General features: G+C 42.2%; 1 protein-coding gene across 3 annotated transcripts in view; it reads left to right on the top strand.

The window, feature by feature from the left end:
• The first annotated feature begins 1,137 nt into the window (after nucleotides 1–1,137).
• The window catches only part of LOC143975333 (toll-like receptor 1), a 34,848-nt gene continuing 14,781 nt past the window's right edge, over nucleotides 1,138–21,204 (top strand). Inside the window, exons 1-3 of one of the 3 annotated variants that reach the window (XM_077477641.1) lie at nucleotides 1,138–1,395; nucleotides 2,496–2,699; nucleotides 18,591–18,628. The gene's annotated coding sequence lies outside the window, so the exon portion shown is untranslated. The remainder of the gene's footprint in view (nucleotides 1,396–2,495; nucleotides 2,700–18,590; nucleotides 18,629–21,204) is intronic. The other 2 variants (XM_077477640.1, XM_077477642.1) reach the window with 2 other exon arrangements.

Genomic DNA, 21,204 nt, shown 5'->3' with positions numbered 1-21,204 from the left:
AGCTGTACCTGAAGATAACAGAGGACGTGATGTGCATGAGGAGAAAGACCTGAAGATTAGAGAGGAAGTGATGTGCAGGAGGAGAAATGGAGTGTATACACTGGACTGTATATAGGTGTCCCAATTGTTCTACCAATTCTACTGGACATCTCATATTTCCCTTACCCAGTTCAAGTTCAATCCCCTCAATAAAAAAAAAAAAAAAAAGTTCTCTGACTGTTCGATTTCTCTGAGTGTCTGAGAAGTGAATGCTGGGCTGGGCAAGGTGACGGGTGAACCACAATATCCAGCAGCTCCTGCGGGGGTACCGCTACACTTGTAATTCAATGTAAAAAAAAAAACAAAAAAGAAAGAAAAGCCTCTTTGAAGTTACTTGGGCAGATGGGTACACTGTGCAATAATGGAAAATATGAAATGACAAAGGGAGATGTAAATATTTCTGTCAGGATGTTAGTGTAACCATCAACAATCCTCTATAAAATGTCACAGGAATGGGACAGCTATAGGTTAGGGTGTATTGTGGGCTTCTAAGGAATATGCACGAGGCTGGGCAGTATTGTGGGAAGTTGGAGGCACTATGGGCTCTGCTGGAGGCTACAGCCTGGGGACACTGTGGAGGGCTGAGGGCTCTGCCAAGGGCTGGAGAACTTTGCAGGTTACTGTGGAAGGGAAACACTTTGGGTTGCAGTGTGGATGGCTCTGCAGTCCATAATATGATATATAGTGCTTTAGCAAGTTAGGGCTTACATCTACTTGTAGCACGCGGTATTCCACCAACAGAAATACACATACTGTACTGCGCCAGTAAGAATGAGAACTCAGTCAGATTTTGGCAGCTTGAAACATTTATCATGCATCGCAATGTGTTAAAGATATTCATCAGTATGATATGGAGGTGTGTCGCCTTGACAGCTTTGCAGCCTTAGACCATGACCTATAAAGAGTTTTGCAAAAATCCAGACATGCCTGTGAACCTGGAAAATGCCTCGATTGTGAAAAGGTCATGTATTTACTATAAGAAGCCAGTTAACAGATGACTTGGGTATTAAAAATACATTGCATAATGTTCTGACTTCAGGTAATAGTGAGATGTAATCTTATACTGTAACTAGAACGGCAAGGCTTTACAAAACACCAGGAAGTTCTCACTGAGGTTTGGTTGGGTTTCACATACACAGGAGGGATATTTTGCAAAGGGAGTGTTTTTCGAAAGATCGTGAGACGTTTACTGAGGACTGGCAGAGGATGTGAAAGTCTGAAACTCACGCAGCACAGGAATGTAACGCCACAAAATGAATAGAAACAGGTTTTTTGAATACAAATACTGAACTCAGGGAAGTGTTATTGCTTCTGAAGAATGCAGATTTAACCACGGGAACGAGACTGCACGGGAAGGTACCTGATACACTTGTATGCTAGTATACTAAGCCTGGGTTTTGATGTGTGCCTTCAATGTTTCTCACCCTTAGTTGTACTTTAGTGTGCTCTTTAAATAGTGGTGTGCTATTATAGTTCTATTATAGTGCTATTATTGTATTTATTGTTAAGATAAAGTCGATGTTAAAGTCAGTTTTCAAAGGTTATTACAAGGACGTAACTATAAAGCATGGAACCCAATAGCAACATTTTCATGGGGCCCTCTGGCTAACTTTCACTGTAACAGGCAGCAGTGTTAATTGTGACAATACATGTCATTGATCTTTACATAAAGTATGCTTAAATCACAGGCAGGCAGCAGAGATATAAGAGATAATTGGTTTAGGACTAGCATCACCAACATAAATGTGCTCTGGCAGTATAGTTTTAGTATTCGGTAGATTAAACTTTACTACTGCTCACTGCTGTACTTGAGGTAGCCTTGATACTGTTTATGCTGAACGCTACAGACTGAAACACTACGCTAATTGCCAAACACCCGTTGTGGTGTATCTCCTCCTCTGTGACTGTGCTCCTATGTTGGGAAGACGATACAAGAATTTTGGTGAAGAGCTTATAGCCATATTACCTCAATGAGGACCTACAATCCAGGTCTTCCCCTTGGTAGACAGGTAACTAACATACATGATGGGGTTTTCCCTAGGATCTCCTTCCTAATCCCCAACCGTATAGATCCATGTATACGGGGAGGGGATTGGAACATGACTTTACTACAGCATGAACAAAGGTGGATCTTCCACCTCAATGCAACCAAACCGACCTGGCTTAAACGGATCCATCTCCTTCAGACCCTTTCTGGAGGGTTTTACCTCAGGGGGTCTGAATGGTAACCAAATGACCCTAATGAAAGATCCCAATGGTAAATGACTAATCAGGCCCTCGCAGTTTAACAACTGGTATACAAGCGATTGTATTCTAGTCCTTTCATATTATAATTTTCAATAATATTTCTCACCACTCCTTCTCCTCTTTCTTTCTAGACATTTATAGAGTCATCTTAGTGTAAATTTTCCTTTCTCTGGCTTTAATATTAGATTCATTTTCTTTTTTGTCCCCAGCGATATTTGTCGCTCTGGGTCATATGTGGGATCCCATTGGGGCCGATTTGGAGCGCCCTTTGTGAGTGACTATTTTGGGCCTTGGGTTGCTCTTCTGTGTGCATCTATTTCTCTCTGGATCCAAACTGGTTGGCTTAAGGCTGCAGCATTTCCCAATATTTTAATCTGGATGCAAGATCTTTGATTTTCTATGCAAGTTGTATGGTGAGTTGTTCTACATAAACTGTTTAATTCAATTAATCTCTGTTGCCCTATCTTTCCTAACAGAGTAGTGTTTGATTTCAACTGTACTTTTATCAATGCCTAGCTCTGTATCTGCATCTTGCATATCCTGCGTATTGTATATCGTATTTTTTAACTTTTTTCTAATAAAATAATACTTTTTTATAATTACGGTTTTGATCTGTAGAGGAGCACTGCCCTTTACAGTCCCAGTTAGAGGAAACTCCTAGTTTGCAATTTATTCAGTTTAGAGATGTGGGCTAGACATCCTCATTTTTTGACAATAAGCACCACTTAGGAAATTTGTTTATGCTGATCTAGACGTCAAATGTCATCTTATGCCTAGTCTTTACTGTTAATCACTTTGTGTTGTTACCATTGGTAATCCATTTTATGCTTGCCTAGTTACTAACCATAATGGGTGACAATATATTAGGTTTTCCTATACTACTTGGTTTGGTGCCTGTTTTCTTTGATATAGCACCAGTATAGGGTACTAAATATTACTTCCAGTGATCTTCTGTGATATTGTATGTATGTTTTATATACTGGACCGCTGCAAACCCAAACTGGGCCAATATCAAATTCAAAACAAAAAAATAGTGTGCTGTCTCTTTAATAAACAATGAATTATTTACTAAAGTAGTTTCAAAGTGCTCAAAAAACAAGAAAAATTTGTGCATTTCAGCAATATATGGACCTTAAGTGCCACACATGTACAATTGAATATAGTAATAAAAAAATGTGTGAAACAATATTTTCCAAAAAAAATAACGTATGGTAAAAATTTATAAACACCAATGAAAATTCTTGTTGATACAAGTCAATATATATGTGATGGTGATGAAAAGTGCTCAGTGCTCAATAACTTCTCAAAGAAAATACTAAATTGCACAGATGTGCTCCTTTAGAGAAGATGGCCGCTTACCAAACGGTGTTGATCCCGAGCTACAGGGATCACAATAGCATGACCACGGAACACAGCCGATGAGCGATTCGAGTACCAGCTCGCTGCCGGTACCATATAATTGCTGTGATGTATCACAGCAGGTCACATGACAGTTGAAAACAATAGATGGCTTCCTTTCATGCAATCCATTGAATTACAGCTGTGTTGCTAGTTGTGATTGGTCAGTGTGATCACATGGTACAGACAGGGCCAATCACAGCCCATCTGTACCATGTGATTAGCTCTGGCCAATCAAAGCTAATCAAAACAAAACAGACTTAGAATTAGTTTAATTCAGTAAAATGCGGATAAAAAAAAAATCCTGACCACTTCCGCAGAGTAGTACAATGTTACTATGGTAACATTAAATTGCTCTAGTCACAGTGTGTTAATAAAATAATCGTAAAAAAAGAAAAAAATTTAAAGCAGAGTTCCACCCAAAAATGGAACTTCCACTTTAAGGGAGGTGACCCCCTGACATGCCACATTTGGCATATCATTTTTTTTGGGGGGGGAGCAGGTACCCTCTTTTTGAGAGGGTCCCAGCTCTGACTTCCTCCCGGCGCACCGCAGCACCGGAAGGAAGATCACCTCCCCCTCCCTGCCTGGCCAGTCATGGAGCGTGCGCGTGGCTTGTGCATGCGCAGTGGGTGCCCCGGCTGTGAAGCCACAGCTGGGCACCCACAGTTACAATGCCAGTGCCGCAGAGAGGAGGGGGAGACGAGCGGGGCTTCGTTCCTCCTCATCACTGGACCCTGGGACAGGTAAGTGTCTGATTATTAAAAGTCAGCAGCTGCAGTATTTGTAGCTGCTGACTTTTAATTTATTTAATTTTTTTTACACAGAACTCCGGTTTAATAAAATAAAATAAAAATAAAATAAAATAATTATTACATTTTTTTTTTGTACTGTCACCAGTCCGTGTCACCGATTGCCGACACACCCGTTATATGATAATGCTGTACTGCACTAGTGGCAATATGTTAAAAAAAACTTTTTTTTTTTTTTTTTTTTTTTTAATTTCCACCTTTTCAAAAAACTCACCATGCCTCTTACTAAATACCTTGGAATTTCCACTTTTCAAAAAGAATAATTTGGAGGGTATTTGTACTGTCCTGGAGTTTTCGGGACCTCGAGAAAGAAGATAGGCTATCAGTACATCAGTATTGATCAGTTTTCAGATATATCACATAGTTTCTTACAGACTAAATAATCTACACTGATTTGGGTTATTTTCACTAAAGAAATGTAGCAGAATACACTTTGACCTACATTTATCAAGAAACATTTTTTATTTGTAGCAATGTCCCCATAGGGCTTGCTGAGTGTTAACTTAATAGGCCTGTCCCTGGTTACCTGCAGCTGGTTGCTCATAAGCTCCACTTGGTTGCTAGGGTTTCCACTTGTCCCACTCTTACTCCCGCTTGCCCATTACTCAATGATTAGTACAGGGTATTTGGGTTTTTGTATTTTATTTCGGAACTTGGATGGGAGAAGGGATTAGTGGGATACTCCAACTGGACCTATTCACAATGGCTAAGGACAACTCTCACTTGGCCTCACCGGATTATTTGTGGAAGCAGTCACATTGCTTTAACCATGCAGCCACATGTATAGAGGAATTAAGTCTTCTTGCTCTCACTAGCAACAGACTTGATGCACTATATTATCTTCAGGATACTCTCTAGCATCCCCTTTATTGACACCCGTCCACTGACTCTTCTAGCTGAAGGGGGTGGCCCTCACTCAACAGGCCCCAAAGACACAGATCTGTACTCACAGTAGGCAGAATCAGATCCTTCCTGGTGTTTCCTTTCCAGTCAGCTCTGCAGGACCTCTGGGTTTTAGCTTCTTTTTCTCTAGGCCCTTGGGTCGACCAACCAAAGCTGCCCCCTCCCTACTGGACTCTGTTCCCCGGCTCAACAACTCTGAGCACATGTGCCCGGGGCTTTAATACAGTTCCATAGCATGCAATGCAGCACTTCTCGGCCAATTGCCAGGGCTGTAACAAAGCATGTGCACCCACTTGTCAAGTCCCCTCCCACTGTCAAATATGCCTCCCAATTGGACCAGTGAGGGACAGTCAAACAAGCTGAGCTGCATTGAGTAAAATTAAATAAGTGCTGCGCTAAGTGAACATCATAAACATCCAATGTAAATATAAATATAAAGTGCAATAGTCTATATCTATATACCAAAAATGTATATCAGTGAAAATATCGCCAAAGATTAATAAATATAAGTAAACAGACAAAAAATAGCAATAAAGTGCAATGTGTTTAATTCACCACACAGTGTCCTTATAGTATTCAATCAATAGTGCAGACAGCGTGACAGTCCATTATGTGATTCATGTAAGCAGTTCATATAAACACAATATCTCCACACTGATCCACCTTTGTGCATATGAAGAAAATCTTGATGTACTCTCCACCGGTTGTTCCCTCACCTTATAGGCTTAGTGCAGTGGATATAAAAAGTCTGCACACCCCTGTTAAAATGTCAAGTTTCTGTGATGTAAAAAAATGAGACAAAGATAAATAATTTCAGAACTTTTTCCACCTTTAATGTGACCTAAAGACTGTACAACTCAATTGAACAACAAACTGAAATTCTTTTGGTGGAGGGAAGTAAAAATAAAAAAACGAAAATAATATGGTTGCAAACTATTACTTTGTTAAAGTGTCTTTTGATTTTATTACAGCATTCAGTCTTTTTGGGTATGAGTCTATCAGCGTGGCACATCTTGACTTGGCAATATCTGCCCCCTCTTCTTTGCAAAAACATTCCAAATCTGTCAAATTGGGCATCTCCTGTGCACTGCCCTCTTTAGATCACCACACAGATTTTCAATGGGATTCAGGTCTGGCCTCTGGCTGGGCCATTCCAAAACTTTAACCCCTTCCCGACCAGCCGTCTCAGTTGTACTGCAGCAGGTTGGCACCCCTGGGCAAAACAACGTTACCTTACATTGCTTTGCCTTTTTTCCACTAGGGTGCATGCTGCCGAAAGCACAGGCGCATGTGCGGCTCGCCTCTGGAGCCGATCTGAGTGCCCAGCAGGCACGATGACTGCCGAGCACCCGCGATTGCTTGTGACAGAGCAAGAACTGGTTCTCTCAGGAAGAGAAGACAGATCCTGTGTTCACACTATGTATGAACACCGATCTCTGTCTCCTCCTAGTCAGTCCCAGTCCCCCCATAGTTAGAACACACAATAGGGAACACAATTAACCCCCTGATTGCCCCCTAGTGTAAACCCCTTCCCTGCCAGTGACATTTGTACAGTAATCAGTGCATTTTTATAGCACTGATCGCTGTATAATTGTCACTGGTCCCAAAAATGTGTCAAAAGTGTCCGATGTGTCCGCTGCAATATCGCAGTCCCAATAAAAATCGCTGATCACCGCCATTACTAGTAAAAAAATTATAAAAATGCCATAAATCTATCCCCTATGTTGTAGACGCTATAACTTTTGCGCAAACCAATCAATATATGCTTATTGCAATTTTTTTTACCAAAAATATGTAGAAGAATACATACATGACGGTAGGCTCATTTAAAGTCCCATAGCTCTCCTTTTCTATAAATTTGTTTAGGGATGGAGGTCGCCATGTGCGCTATAATGTGTGTGCCAGGCCACATCCAATTCACTGTTTGACAAATATTATGTGGAAGACACCCGCTCCCAGTGACCTGTCACACCTAACATACTTTATAAACTTCTGTTTATTGCCCTTATATTGGGCCATAACAGTGTTCAGCAATTTGATATTAGATTTATTCCTTATACCCATTAGATCCTTATGTTAATATTTCCCTATGTATTACCTTCGACTCAGTATCCTTTCTAGATCACTTCCCAATCCCTTGTCCGGCTCAGTTTTGGTTTGAGGGGGATCGGGTGTTTTCTCTGTCGCCGGGGTTGGTGGGGGCAGGGCTTGGTCTCCTGCTCATCAGCGTCATGCCTCGAAGCAGCAATCAGCGGTGTCATCGACTTTGATTTTATGTTTTTTTTCCATCTTTGGCCACACACGAGATGGGTGGAGACCCACTGCTGATGGCTCCTCCACATGCAGCTGGGAATCCCCTTCCCAATTCTCTTGTGTAGACTGGCCAATCAGGCATGACGTTGACGGGGCCCCTCCCTGGGAATGGGAGTATATAGTAGCCTTGGAGCAGCCGGTGGTTCATTTGCTTGACTCAATCATAAGGAAGCACACATTGATCCCACACACAGGTTACCTCCTTCACTGGGAGATCAGCCATCCTTTTTTGGCATGTTTTTTCCTCCCTCTACTTATTTCACATACACTCCCTCATGTAGTCCCCTTTTGGGAACACATAGATATTTTGACACATTATTTTTATACACACATTTAATCAATCCCTTTTTGATAAATTTTTCCAGGAGCACTATGCACTTTTTCGTCATGCCTCGACACAGTCTATTGGATCATGCTGTGACCACCGTGTTGGGCTCCGGGCTTTGTTCTCTATCCTTGGAGGGTTCCTCCATCTCAACCGCAGGGGAGACATAACTGTTACCCCCGTCTTCCTTGGCTGATACTGGAACTGGCCTTGAGGCTGTTAGTAAGTATCCCAATTTATCTCCACCTTGTTGGGATATAATCTCTCTGTCCTCCCTTATTTTAAGGGCATCACTATTAACCCCTGTCCATTTCCTTTCCAGTATATTACTTCTCAACACTCCTGATGAATGGCTGTAATGCCAGGAAACACGTTGAGTGCCACTAGATGCCCAAAGTTACTTGTTCCTATAATATATGTTTTTTAACCCATTTATCTTATCATGTACATTTATTATGTCTAATTCATATTGGTATTGCATGCTATGTAGCAGCATAGTTAGTGTAAGTTATGTGACTACCTATCTATTTGATACAATACTTGTCTTCAATGTAATAATAAATCATGCACTGTAACTTCAATTTTATGTTGTTTTTGCCCATATCTGACATGGCGGTCACCTCATTTAAAGTCCCATAGCTCTCCTTTTCTATAAACTAAAACTATAATTTTTACTTTCTGCTATAATACATTTCCCAAAAAATTGGTAAAAATCTAATTTCTTCATCAATGTGGCCAATATGTATTCTTCTACATATTTTTGGTAAAACAAATCCCAATAAGGGGAAATTGTTTGGTTTGCGCAAAAGTTATACGTTCTACAAACTATGGGATAGATTTATGGACTTTTCATTTTTTTTCGTGGTTTTACTAGTAATAGTTGCGATCAGCTATTTTTAGTGGGATTGTGACATTGTGGCAGACAAATCCGACACTAAGCGACACTTTTTGGGGACCAGTGACATCAATACTGTGATCAGTACTATAAAAAAAAAATGCACCGTTACTGTATAAATGACACTGGCAGGGAAGGGGTTAACATCAGGGGCAATAAAAGGGTTAAGTGTGTTCCCTGGCAGTGTTTTCTAACTGTGTGGGGGGTGGACTGACAGGAAGAATACAGAGATCCGTGTTCCTGCTTACAAGGAACAGAAGATCTCTGTGTACTTCCCTGTAAGAACGGGGATCTGCCTTGTTTACATAGGCAGAGCCCCCTTCTGACTCTCTGTGGAGTGATCACGAGTGGAGTGCACCCACGGTATCTACATGTTGTTTTGCGCAATAGAGTTGCCCTGCAGCAATATATATGTGGTGGGCGATCTTTAAGTGGTTCATTTACATTGTCCCTTCTATTTCTGTATGTGGATGATGGCATTGTAATTATTTTATAAAAAAAAAATAAAAATCTAAATACCTTTTAGCTGATCAATATACAGCTGTCACATGACCCAGCTCTCTCCCAGCCTGTCTGCAGGGAAACATAAGCAGGAAGAGCTTCTAGTCCTCTGCTGCTGGTCATAGGTTGAAAAAAAAAGCCTTTGGATTACAGAGTAAAAATAAATAAATAACATCAATAAACTGTTTTAATTTGGTATACGAAAAAATATTTTTGAAATCAAATCTTTATTATTATGTGGAAATAACATGGTGCAGGTGGTTTCTGCTAGTCGCAGTCTCACCCTGTGTCACATCCCTCTAGCCTATGTCTTAAAATAAGAGGGAGGTAAAGCCACCATCAATCAAGGTGTAATATCCCGCCCCCATTGTGTTTAGCTGGTTAGTGCGCATGGAGGAGGGTGAGAGTGGGCTGCCATTTAACACTGTGTATATGCCTACATGTGTGACTCTATAGTCACATGGGCTGCAAAGGTGTGATAGGGAGGAAATGCGCAGCATAGAAGCTCACTGAGAACTCAGCACATGCAGAGTTGCCACCACAGCTGCAAAATCCCTAGCTGAATTGGAGACATGAACAGAAAGTGGTGATAGAGGGCAACAAGATCAACAAGTTTTTTTTTGTGCAGAAAACAGAAAACAAATCCCATAGTGACTGAGTATGAACAGCATGTAATACACCATTTATTGCTATTTTTTATGATGTGGGTTTAGTGACAGGTTTTACTGTAAACAGCTTTGATTTTTATTATTGCTTTTTAATAGGTTACTCATTTCACTTTTCTTTATTCACTATATACATAGCCTTAGCCGATTCTGACTCTATGTAAATGCATAGCCTTAGCTGATTCTCATTGGCAACTAAAGTGAGTACACTCCTAAATGAAAATGTCCAAATTGGGCCCAAAGTGTCAATATTTTGTGTGGCCACCATTATTTTTCAGCACTACCTTAACTCTCTTGGGCATGGAGTTCACCAGAGCTTCACAGGTTGCCACTGAAGTCCTCTTCCACTCCTCCATGATGACATCACAGAGCTGGAGGATGTTAGAGAGCTTGCGCTCCTCCACCTTCCATTTGAGGATGCCCCACAGATGCTCAACAGGTCTAAAGACATGCTTGGCCAGTCCATCACCTTTACCCTTAGCTTCTTTAGCAAGGCATTGGCCAACTTGGAGGTGTGTTTGGGGTCATTATCATGTTGGAATACTGCCCAGTCTCTGAAGTGAGGGGATCATGCTCTGCTTCAGTGTGTCACAGTACATGTTGGCATTCATGTTTCCCTCAATGAACTGTAGCTCCCCAGTGCCAGCAGCACTCATGCAGCCCCAGACCATGACACTCCCACCACCATGCTCGACTGTAGGCAAGACACACTTGTCTTTGTACTCTTCACCTTTGTTGCCGCCACACATGCTTGACACCATCTGAACCAAATACGGTTATCTTGGTCTCATCAGACCACAGGACATGGTTCCAGTAATCCATGTTCTTAGTCTGCTTGTCTTCAGCAAACTGTTTGCGGTCTTTCTTGTGCATCATCTTTAGAAGAGGCTTCCTACTGGGACGACAGCCATGCAGACTAATTTGATGCAGTTTCAGAGTATGGTCTGAGCACTGACACGCTGACCCCCACCCCTTCAACCGCTGAAGCACTGCTGGCAGCACTCATTCGTCTATTTCCCAAAGACAACCTCTGGATTTGATGCTGAGCAGGTGCACTCAACTTCTTTTGCCGACCATGGCGAGGCCTGTTCTGAGTGAAACCTGCGCTGTTAAACCACTGTATGGTCTTGGCCTCCATGCTGCAGCTCAGTTTCAGAATCTTAGCAATCTTCTTATAGCCTAGGCCATCTTATGTAGAGCAACAATTCTTTTTCACTGTCTCACTACACTACACTGAAATTATCTGAGCTGTCCCTACTCTACACTAATGTATGTATGAATGACAGGTTCTCAATACACTACAGTTAAACTATCTGAGCTGTCCCTAATCTAGCTGCACACTATGCAAATCTGAATGATGGTCCTCCTCACTATACTCACACTATCCCTAGACTAACACTAAACTAATATTCTACACTGACAATTGAAGCAAAATAGCAGAGTATAGCACACTATCTAATAGCACTGAACAGAGACCCGTTCTATTTCTCTCCACGCCAAAATCACACTGAAAATGGCTGCTATTGAAAGAATACTTTTATACTGTGGGGCAGGAATGAGCCATGATTAGATAAAGTCATGATGACAGTGTCCAACCATGACTCTGACAGTGCTCTGCGCCCTGATTGGCTAAAGTTTTCACTGCCTCAGCCAATCAGGGCTTACAATGCACTGATCAGCGCCACAATGCCTTGTGCTCGGTACGGGGGGAGCAAACCATCGAACAAAGCGTTTCTTCGGCTGTTCGCTGAATGTCTGAATAAAGAAAGTTCGGCCCGAACTTATGCTCGGCCAAACCGTTCGCCCATCCCTAAGTGAGAGCGATAACACCAAATTTCCTCCCCATTCACACCTGAGACCTTGTAACACTAACGAGTCACATGACCGGGGAGGGAAAATGGCTAATTGAGACCAATTTGGACATTTTCACTTAGGGGTGTACTCACTTTTGTTGCCAGCGGTTTAGACTTTAATGGCTGTGTGTTGAGTTATTTTGAGGGGAGAGCAAATTTACACTATTATGCAAGCTGTACGCTCACTAATTTACATTGTAGCAAACTGTAATTTCTTCAGTGTTGTCACATGAAAAGATATAATAAAATATTTACAAAAATGTGAGGGGTGTACTCACTTTTGTGAGATAATGTATACACAGTATATATACACTATATTGCCAAAAGTATTGTGACCCCTGCCTTTACACAAACATGAACTGTAATGCCATCCCAGTCTTAGTCCGTAGGATTCAATATTGAGTTGGCCCACCCTTTGCAGCTATAACGGCTTCAACTCTTCTGGGAAGGCTGTCCACAAGGTTTAGGAATGTGTCTTTGGGAATCTTTGACCATTCTTCCAGAAGTGCATTTGTGAGGTCAGGCACTCATGTTGGACAAGGTGTCCTGGCTCACAGTCTCTGCTCTAATTCATCCCAAAAGGTGTTCTGTCAGGTTGAGGTCAGGACTCTGTGTAGGGCAGTCAAATTCCTCCTACCCAAACTCGCTCATCCAAGTCTTTATGGACCTTGTTTGTGCACTGGTGCGTAGTCATGTTGGAACAGGAAGGGGCCATCCCCAAACTGTTCCTACAAAGTTGGGAGCATGAAATTATCCAAAATGTCTTGGTATGCTGACGCCCTAAGAGTTCCCTTCACTGAAACAAAGGTGCCAAGCCCAACCCCACACCATAATCCCTCCTCCATCAAGTGATTTGGAGGGGTGGCCCAATACGTTTAGGAATATAGTGTGGATGAGCGAGAACCAGATCCTCAAGCAACAGAACCAGATCCTTAGCCACCACTGTACACACAATCAGAATTTTGGTTGGAAAAAGCTCTGATGGTTTTCCCAACGGAATTCCGACGGGATTTCGCTCAAGCTTTCTTGCATACACACGGTCACACCAAATTCCGACCGTCAAAAATGCGGTGATGTACAACACGTAGGACAGGACTAGAAAAAGGTAGTTCAATAACCAGTAGCCAATAACGTCCGTCTCGTATGCGTGAGTTTTTGCGAGTTGGAATTGCATACGCATTTTCGGATAGGAACTTCTTCCGACTGGAAAAATTGAGAACATGCTCTCAATCTTTTACTGGCCGAAATTCTGCCAGCAGAAGTCCGATGGAACATACACACGATCGCATTTTCCAACCAAAAGCTCTCATCAGTCTTTTGCTGGCGGAAATTCTGATTGTGTGTACGGGGCATTAGAGCAGCAACACAGTCTGGTCAGGAACACAACCTTACTTACCAATCTAACACAAAGGAAAAGCAGCACACTCATCCCTCAGCTTATCAGACACTGCAATTCTTTTTAATCTACTACTACTGCTCTTTTAAGTTTCAAATGTTAACATATATGTATAGACAAAACATTTTTAATTATGGATAGGGTAAGAAAAGGTAATGCATCCTTTTACTGAGGTAGGGGATCTGTACTGAAGAGGGGGGTCTGTACTGGGGGGGGGGGTGTATACTTGAGGAGAGAGGGGGTCTGAACTCAGGAATGGGGGTCCCTGTCTGTACTGAGGGAAGGAGGTTCAATACTGAGGGGGAGGGGAGCTGTACTGAGGGAGAGTCTATATTAAGGGGGGTGGGCTCAGAGGGTGTCTGTACTGAGGGAAGGAAGTCTATACTGCAGGGGGGTCTGTATTGAGGGAAGGGTTCAATACTGAGGGGGGAGGGGATCTGTACTGGGGGGGGTCTATATTGAGGGGGGTGGGCTCAGAGAGGGTCTGTAATGAGGTGAACTCGTGAACATAGACAGTGCATAGAAAATGTATTGGAAGAGTTTCTATTTTAAAAAAATGAATGATTTGTAAGTTTATTAGAAGTGTTACTAGCTGAGAGTGTTGACAACTTCCAAAAATGTTTAGGCCCCTTTCATACACTTTTAGCTGCGGATAGATGAAGTTATCTACCGCACCTAAACTCACAGAATGCTTTCCTATGACCCCATTCACACGCTGTATTTAGCGACGGTTTCGTTACCTGGGGTTTTGTACGTTTTTTGTGTTAGAAAAAATAAATTCTACTGCAGCTAAACGCAGCTGTATGTAAATGCACGTAAACGATGCTAATCGCAATGTACAACTACAAGTGAACGCTGTGCCTAAAACATGCTTGTTTTAACAGCGGCAGAACAGCCGCCCAATTGAAGGAGGCCTATGATGTCTTCCTCAGAGACAGAATATACAGGGCTAGGGGAATTGTTAGAAAATAAAAATCATACCTGTGTCTTTTTTCAACCTTATAAATTATGTAAACATGTATGTTACAGTGAAGGAAAAAAGTATTTGATCCCCTACTGATTTTGTATGTTTGCTTACTAACAAAGAAATGATCAGTATATAATTTTAATGGTAAGTTTATTTTAACAGTGAGAGACAGAATAAAAACAAAAATATCCAGAAAAATGCATTTCAAAAAAGTTATACATTTATTTGCATTTTAATGAGTGAAATAAGTGTTTTATCCCCAACCAATCAGGAAGATTCCTGGCTCCCAGGTGTCTTCTACACAGGTAATGAGCTGAGATTAGGGGCACTCTCTTAAAGGGAGTGCTCCTAATCTCAGCATGTTGCCTGTATAAAAGACACCTCTCCACAGAAGCAATCATTCAATCAGATTCCAATCTCTCCACAATGGCCAAGACCAAAGAGCTGCCCAAGGATGTCAGGGACAAGATTGTAGACCTACACAAGGCTGGAATGGGCTACAAAATCATCGCAAGATAGCTTGATAAGAGGGTGACAACAGTTGGTACGATTATTTGCAAATTGGAGAAACAAAATATAACTGTCAATCTCCCTCGGTCTGGGCCTCCATGCAAGATCTCGTGTAGTTTCAATGATCATGAGAACGGTGAGGAATCAGCGTTGAATTATACAGAAGAATCTCAATGATCTCAAAGCAGCTGGAACCATAGTCACCAAGAAAACAATTGGTAACACTATGGTGTGAAGGACTGAAATCCTGTAGCCTGCAAGTTCCCCCTACTCAAGAAAGCTCATGTACAGGCCCGTCTGAAGCTTGCTAATGAACATCTGAATGATTCAGAGGAGAACTGGGTGAAAGTGTTGTGGTCAGATGAGACCAAAATCAAGCTCTTTGGTATCAACTCAACTCGCCATGTTTGGAGGAGGAGGAATACTGTCTATGACTACAAGAACACATTCCCCACCATCAAACATGAATGAAGGTACAAACATTATGCTTTGGGGGGGGTTTCTGCTAAGGGGACAGGACAGCTTCACCGCATCAAAGGAGCGATGGACAGGGCCCATGTACCATCAAATCTTGGGTGAGAATCTCCTTTCCTCAGCCAGAGCATTGAACATGGTTCGTGGATGGGTATTCCAGCATGACATCGACCCAAAACACATGGCCAAGGCAACAAAGGAGTGGCTCAGAAAGAAGCACATTAAGGTCCTGGAGTGGCTTATCCCGTCTTCAGACTTTAATCCCATAGAAAATATGTGGAGGGAGCTGAAGGTGCAAGTTACCAAACATCAGCCTCTAAACCTTAATGACTTGGAAAGGATGTGCAAAGAGGAGTGGGACAAAATCCTTCCTGAGATGTGTGCAAACCTGGGAGCCAACTACACGAAACGTCTTACCTCTGTGATTGCCAACAATGATTTTGCCACCAAGTACTAAGTCATGTTTTGCGAAGGGGTCAGATACCCATTTTAAAATGCAAATCAATTTAGAACTTTTTTGAAATGTGTTTTCTTTTTGGATATTTTTGTTGTTATTCTGTCTCTCAGTGTTAAAATAAACCTACAATTAAAATTATAGACTGATCATTTCTTTGTCAATGGGCAAACGTACAAAATCAGCAGGGGATTAAATACTTTTTTCCCTCACCTTTCGCTGTACATGCATGTGTATGTATGTTGCATGAGTGTATGTTTGTATGCGTGGGTATATATTGTATGCAAGTGTATGCATACTGCATATATGTTGCATGCAGTGTGTATGTATGTTGTATGCAGTGTGCACTGTGTATGCAGGGTGTGTGTATGTTGTATGCAGTGTGTATGTATGCATGCATGTCTATATACCTTTCCATCTGCTTCTTAAAACTCTGTATCAGGACAGTGATCCTCAATTCCTCAATACTGTGCTTAGTTCTGCAACAGGAAGGGTTACATTATTACTGGTTTAAATGTTAATGTGTATCTCAAAACTGATTTTCTTGTTTTAGATAGAGAAGGGAATAGTTAGAACCTTTTTTTTTTCTTAGCTACCTGTACCTCCGCTGGGGAGATTTAACATCCCTTTGTCCTGGCTCAGTTTTATTTAGTATATAAAGCATAGCTCCCAACTATCCCTGATTTTGAAAGACTGTCCCTGATTTGCAACAAATTCCCACTGTCTCTCTTTCCTCCTCATTTGTCCTTCATTTTGGTCTGATCCATATAGTTGTATTTAAAATGCATTACTTATACAGGGGCGGACTGACAACTCATGGGGCCCCCGGTCAATAGGATATTATGGGGCCCCCAGGCAATCAGAGATTATGGGGTTACACAGTATACACACACATAGTATACAATCACACAGTATACACATACATGTTTCTATTAGCTGAGAAGGTACTGGAGAGGTGGGGCAGCTATAATCTCAGGATTTTTAGACCAAAAGGATGTCGGTAAGGGACATTTCAGAGACAGATGACAGAAAAAAACATACTGTCCCTAGTTTTACTGAGGCTGGCAAACCTGATGGGGCCCCCTAGTGGCCCGGGGGTCCTCGGGCAGTGCCCAAATGGCTGAATGGTCAGTCCGCCCCTGTACTTATCTATCAAAAAGTGTTTTCTAGTGGTAAACCTTTCATCCAATTTCTGAATTGCTGCATTTGTAAATTCCAAAAGCCAATATAAAGTAGTAGTAAAAAAAGCACTTGTGGGTTTAACTAATCATTTTTTCTACAATTCACTTTTAAGGGTGTGTGGCAGGGGGTGTGTCCTATGCCTACAAACATTTGTTAATAGGTGTCCCTCATTCCTATCTCAGAAAGTTAAGAGCTATGCATAAAGGAATGGTACTTCCAAAAACCTGAGTTGCCACTGGAACAAGATAAAATATCCAAATGGTTCCTTTTTTAGCTGCTAAGATTTCTCAATGGAAACTGTAATGTTAAAAGCAGACTAATTGGGAGTCAGAGGCTCTTTATTGCAGAATGGGGTAGCACACTGCGCACAGATAGGCAAGGACACAATTAAAGGTACGTGTGGGCATGTTGTGGTGCTTACTGCACTAATGCACTAAACCTGCATTGAAATTTTTTTATTTAGAAACGTAATCAGAAGTAAGTGCTCTGTGTACGTTTATACACAGAGTAACAAATGACTTAATTATATATAATACAATAATCCTGAATATGCCATATTTTGTTCTTCCCTGGATCCAAACGTCAGAGTTATCTTTCTATTTCCATTTATGCACTAGTTTTAATTAGCCAAGTTGTTAACTACTACATGTCCCTTCTCAGTGTTCCAGTTCACCATTGCTACCTCCTTAATGCATCAGTCTATTATGTCCCTTTATGCCGTTTTAAGTCCAGGGTTTTGAAAATTGTTAATAAAAATCTAATATAGGTTGTTATTCTGCACAAAAATTAGTACAGCTTAACTCAAGCTAAAACATATTTTTATGGCTTTAGTTAGAGTAGAGGAGACCCTTTTGGAGCGATTTCCCTTCACTACTCATGCAGGTGACAAAACAGGAAGGGGGGAGTTTTTTAAAATAGGGAGTTTTTTTCAAATAGGGATAGTCTCATACCGTCTCCTTGAGATGCCCCCTCTTCTAGATCCTGGACAGGGTCAGTTAGTGGAAAGTGTTGACATCCTTCAGGCATCTTGAAGAAGGACCCCTGCCAAAAGAATACAGAAGAGGAGTGAAGGATTGGAACCCGAAAGCTACATGACCACGTGTTTAGGTAAGTAGAAATTATATTTATTTTTTGCATTCCAGCATGCAGCCAGAGGGTTGTAGGAAGGAGGGATGAAAGGGGGTTTGTTTTCAGCTGCAAGTGGGACTATGTGGTTATACTCCAGGAAACCTAAAAGTCCTCCCTTGCAGTGGGGCTGCATCTGCACTGCGCAGATTGTCTATGTCTAGGGCACTGGGTAGAGTAGTTTTACTTACCTGATCCTGAACTCCTGTACCCATACAGGGCTAGTGGTTAATTAAGCTTTGGCAATAAAATCTGGAAGCTGCTTTCTATGCAGTGCAGCACCAGATTTTGCATTCTCCAGTTTCGGTAAATCAACCCCTTTGTGTCTTGGCGACCAAACAGGATGTGAGTACAAACTCCACAAATGCTACAAAAAAGGAACAGAAACCACAACTTTGAAGTCTGAAATCTATCTGAGCTCACCAGCACTGCTTCTGTTTCAAAAAATGTTTAATCTTTTTTATTATTTTAAAAAGTGAATTATAAACTATGAACTCATTTGTTCTAATCTACCATTATTCTTCCCAACAGGCCTGCAAATGACCATGGAACAGTGTGGTAGTAAACAGGCAAGTGGTCTTTTGGCAGTTTACATCACAGGTTGAAGGGGGAAGGCATTCTTTTTTTTTTTTATAATTAAGTGTTAAGAAGTAAATAGAAAAAATAAAAGCCATCAGGCCACAACTAATTTGACCCAATAATAAAGACTAAAGACTATAGGACGAGGTTTAGCAGGTTGCCAACTAAACAGAGAATTTAATGACAAAATCATTATTTCCAGTATACCTAAAGAAGATGAAGTAAAAGTGTTAATTCCTCTTCACCCATGGAAATGTGTATGGAAAATAACACCATGCAAGTGAGTTGCAAATTAGTTGCTTGGGAAAAATCCTTTACTTTATTACTGAGCACCATAATCAAGATACATAAACACTAGGCTATAGCTGGACATATTCATCTTAGGAACAAATAAAATAGCCGTATTATTCCTAAGCCCTTGTACACATGGTCGGACATTTCGACAACAAAATCTGTCGGATTTTGTCCGACGGATTTTGTCCGAAACTGGTGTTGCATACACATGGTCGGACAAAGTTGTGGGAAAATCCAATCGTTCGTAACGTGATGACGTTATTTCGTTACGACGGGACTACGTTCAGGCTAGTAGCCAATAGCTTTGGTGGAGGAATTTGATCTGAGCATGCGTGGCACTTTGTCTGATCGGAATTCTCTACAAACGATCGGACAAAGTCCGATCAGATCATGTTGTCGGAAAATTTTATAGCAAAGCTTTAAAACTTTGTCGGTCGGATATTCCGACGGAAACAGTCCGATGGAGCCCATAGATGGTCGGATTATCCAACAACACGGTCCAATCGGACATTTTCCATCGAAATGTGCGACCGTGTGTACAAGGGCTTACAGAAACAGTCTTTAGAAGTCTTAATCCTGGCAGCTCCAAAAAATAACCATAAACACTTTGCTAGTAAGACCTTCTGATTATTTTGGCATATCTCTGTCCCTATTTCTCTCTTGTTCACAAAAGTAACCATCATGAACCTACGTCATAGGATTCTTCTCTCTACCTACAAACAGCAGCACCTGTGTCCATCTTCTGTGAGGCAAACAAAGTGTTTGCCTTGAGCGGCATTTTAAGGGGGGGGGGGGGGGCGCCAACCTCCCAGGCAGATGGGACACTAGTGAGGACAGAAGAGAACAGGGGTGGACTGGGCTACCAATCTGATGGCCCAAAAAAGGCCACCGCAGACAGTGCCACTTTACTAACTGACAGTATTAATCCTGGCCGTCCGAGACCCGTAGCTTGCTCCACCACTGGCTCTACTGTTGCTATGGAAGTTGCTATGGCTGCTATGGCTGTGGCTCCTGGTGTCTACAAGTCAGTGATGTCACGCCCCTGCCCTAATCCCTGCCGAGGCCCCAGCATTCAAAGTGGAGGAGGATTTAAAGTGGAGTTCCACCCAAAAATGGAACTTCCCCTTTAAGCACTCCTCACCCCCTTACATGCCACATTTGGCATGTCATTTTTTTGGGGGGGGAGTGGGGGCTTCGTTAGGAGGGGGACTTCCTGTCCCAATTCCTCCTTCCGCCCAGGGACCACCAAGGAAATCCTCCTTTCGCCTTAGGCGGCCCCTCCCTCTAGGCAATCTCCTGGGACATGCAACAAATCCCAAGAGATCGCCTATCCACTCAGGGAGTGCATCGCGACTCGCGCATGCGCCGTGCGTGCCCGGCCATGAAGCCGAAAGCTGTCGCGGCCCAGTGCCCAGAGTGCAATGGAGGCACCGGCGGAGAGGAGGGGGAGAGGAGCGACACCCCGTTCGGCTGCATCGCTGGACCATGGAACAGGTGTGTGTCTGTTTATTAAAAGTCAGCAACTACACTTTTTGTAGCTGCTGACTTTTAATAGCCCTGGAACTCCACTTTAACTTCCTCCTCCACCGCTCCGCACTTAGTCCTTTAGCTCCACCCACCTCCTCCATCTTCTCTGGTGACACAGCATGCTTAGAGGGGAGGGAAGGGTACTGCCAGGACTCAGTTGAGAGCAGCTCTGAGGTGATGCCGGGTGCCAGGGCTGGATTGAAAACATGTGTGTTATGAGGGAGCCGGGGCACTGTAGAGACCCATACAAAGAGGAGGGGTTCATGCTGGGACTTGTAGTCCTTCACCTTCGGGGGATGTGACCCCCCAAAGGTGAAGGACTACAGGTCTCAGCATTAACCCCACAGAGCTGAGCATGTGACACCCCGCTGCCCCCCCCCAACTAGTGAAGGAATGCAGATCCCAGCATGAACCCGTGAGATCTAAGGGGTTACATCCTTAGATATCAGGGGTATATGCTGGGACTTGTAGTCCTTCAGTTTTGGAGGAAGTGCTGCTAAACAAGGGATTCCAAGAGGTCAATGCCAAGACACATTCAGGTACCTATACTAGTTATAACAAATTCATATCTGCATTAACTGGGGTTCTTCACATCTGCCTGAAGAGCAGTTTAATTAATTTACAGTAGATGCATGCAAAAATCTACTATGGTTTTCTTGCTGTGCAAAATTAACACTATTTTAGTTGACTAAAATATGACTAAAATTTCAACAATTCCAATGACTGAAATACGACTAAAACTAAA

Source organism: Lithobates pipiens, unplaced genomic scaffold, assembly GCF_037356315.1.
Source record: "Lithobates pipiens isolate NorthernLeopardFrog02 unplaced genomic scaffold, aLitPip1_a1.2 Scaffold_13, whole genome shotgun sequence".
NCBI classification, from domain to species: domain Eukaryota; kingdom Metazoa; phylum Chordata; class Amphibia; order Anura; family Ranidae; genus Lithobates; species Lithobates pipiens.
This window is presented reverse-complemented; position numbering and strand designations above follow the sequence as displayed.